Genomic DNA, 3,054 nt, shown 5'->3' on the forward strand with positions numbered 1-3,054 from the left:
TTTATTTGGGCTCATTCTTGTTTTTGGAGATAGGCCTGTAATTATATGAACTTTCCTCTTATGACCACTTTTGCCGTGTCTCACAAGTTTTGATATGTTGTACTGTCACTATCGTTCATTTCTGTGTATCTCTTGATTTCTCTTTTTATTTCTTCCCTGACCCAGTTATTCTTCAGTAGCATGTTGTTTAATCTCCATGTATTTTGCAATTGATCTCAGGTTTCAAAGCATTATGATCAGAGAATATGGTTAGTATGATTTCAACCCTCTTTTATTTTTTGAAGCTATCTCTGTGGCCCAGTATGTGGTCGATGCTTGAGAATGTTCCATATGCACTAGATTAGAATGCATAAAGCAGCTGTTTTGGGATGAAAGTCTCTGTAAATGTCAAATATATCCAGTTGGTCTAATATATCATATAAGGGTGATATTTCCTTATTGATTTTCTGTTTGGATGATCTTTCTATATCTGACAGTGAGGTATTTAGGTCCCCTACTATGATAGTGTTTTGGTCTGCTTCTCCCTTTAGTTCTGTTAGTAATTGCTTTATATATTTCTGGGCTCCCTGATTGAGAACATAGATATTAATAAGTGTTACGTCTTCTTGGTGCATGATTCCTTTTATCATTATAAAGTGTCCCTCAGTATCTTTCTTTACCTTTTTTATTTCGAAATCTGTTTTGTCCAATATTAGTACCGCTATTCCTGCTTTTCTCTGAACGTCATTTGCTTGAAATATCATTTTCCACCCTTTTTCTTTGAGTCTATATTTGTCTTTGGAGCTGAGATATGTCTCCTGGAGGCAGCATATGGTTGGGTTTATTTTTTGATCCATTCTGCAACTCTGTGCCTTTTTATTGGTGAGTTTAGTCCATTTACATTTAGGATGATTATTGAAATATGAGGTCTTCTTATAGCCATTTTATCTTTTGCTTTCTGGCAGCTCGGTGTTTCCATTGCTTCCTTGTCCTTGCGTCTCTGTTTTCTTTCTTTTGGTTGGCTTTTGTGGGTTTCCCCTCTGGTTCTTCTTGTTTTATGTTCTACATTTTGGTTCTGAATCTTTGGCATGTGGTTACCATTACATGTGGTTACTATTACGAATATGTAAAGAATAGTTATATATATACAGTCAACAAGCGCCTTCTTCTCCACAGAAAGACTTGACGAGACTAAGGGCTGTTCTGTGGGCCTCCTCCCCTGCAAAGACATTGAGAGATCAACATGGTCCACAGGTGGGGACAGGTGTTTAGAGGGATATAAGGTACATTCTTCTGCACGTGTCTTATCTCCATTCCCCTTTGGAATTTGGATCTTTGAATCCTCCCCTTTTCAGTCATTGTTGTCTCAATTTGACTCTATGTATGCTGAACGTTCATTATTATCTTGCTATAGCAAATCTCTTCTTATTTTAAGCTTATAATGCCCTGTTCCTAGTAAGGGTTACACTCCTCTGCTTTTATCAGTCTGCTAGTCACCTTACTCCTAATTTTTTTTTTTTTTTTTGTCATTTTGTTTTAAGTGAGCTAACCCCTCTCAGTATTTCCTGTAGTGCAGGCCTCGTAGTGGAGAATTCCGTCAATTTTTGTATATCTGAAAAGTTCTTGATTTCTCCTTCATATCTAAAGGAGAGGTTAGGGGGATACATTATTCTTGGCTGCTAGTTCCTTTCATTTAATAGTTTGAATATTTGATTCCACTCCTTTCTGGCTTGTAAGGTTTGTGCTGAGAAGGCTGACGATAATCTAATGGGTTTTCTTTTATAGGTTACCATCTTCTTTTCCCTGGCTGCCCTGAGAATTGTCTTTGTCACTGATTTCTGATAATTTTAATACAATGTGTCTTGGTGAAGGCCTTTTGGGGTTGAGATAATTTCGTGTTCTATTGAATTCTTGAATTCAAAGCTTCAGCTCATTCCTTAGATTTGGGAAATTCTCGTCAACTATTTGTCTAAAAACGCTTTCTAATCCCTGCTCCTTTTCCTCTCCTTCGAGAATTCCCATTATTTTTATGTTTCCTTATGGTATCAGCTTCTTGTATTTCTCTTTCATTATTTTTCATTCTTTAGTTTCTCTCTTCTTCCTTCTGATTTATTTCCAGATTTCTGCCTTCAATATCTCTGATCCTTTCCTCCATTTGGTAGACTCTTTCCGAAGCTTATTATTTCATTTTTCAACTCTTGCAGTGTGTTCTTTATCTTCAGAAGGTCTATTTGGTTCTTTTTGAAAGTTTCAATCTCCTTGATAAAGAACTCATTCTGCTTATCTAGTTGTTTCTTCAACTCTTGAAATTGTTGATATGAATTGTTTTGGATCTCTTGAGCTTTTTCAGAAGTACCATCTTGAATTCTCTGTCATTTAAGTTACATATTTCTATGTCGGTAAGCTTATTTTCTGGAGATTTTTCTCTTTCTTTCTCAGATGCCTTGTTGCCTTGGTTGTTCATGATGTTTAATGGACTATTTCTCTGCCTGGGCATTAATGGATGTGTGTTCTGCATTTTTCCCCCCCAAAGAAGATTTATTATATAATGGTCCCTAGCCTGTTGCAAAGAGTTTTTCTTTTGGTTTCCAGTAGGTGGTGACTAAGCCTCTTGGATCTCTGCTTTATATAAAGTCTTAATAATGTATTTTTTTCTTTATAGATATTTAATCATGCTCGCCACCTTCAGTCTCAGTTCCTGTCAGTGTTAGCGACAGTTTCAGTAGTGTTTGCTCAGATTCCCCTGGGGTTCGTGGTGATGGGTCTCAGAGGGTATGGAGGGAGGGGCCCTCTGGGTTGGTAGCTGGGGGCTGCAGCTCGACCTCTGTTTTGCAACTGTGGCTGGTAAAAATCAACTGTTATTTCTCTTCCATCCCCACTTTTCTGCCATCCCTGTTTCTCTGCCTTCTGCCCTGATGACTGGGCACTGCTGCTGGTCACGTGGAACTCACAGCACTCCCAAGTAGGGCTGTTCAGGGAAGTTGCTGCACCTTCTCCCTTCCCCTTCCTCCTGCATGGAGCTCCGACTGCGAGAGACAGTTTCTTTATTTCTCCCAGTCCACTGCCCAATATCCT

The sequence above is a fragment of the Pteropus vampyrus genome, unplaced genomic scaffold (assembly GCF_000151845.1).
Source record: "Pteropus vampyrus isolate Shadow unplaced genomic scaffold, Pvam_2.0 Scaffold4, whole genome shotgun sequence".
NCBI lineage: Eukaryota > Metazoa > Chordata > Mammalia > Chiroptera > Pteropodidae > Pteropus > Pteropus vampyrus.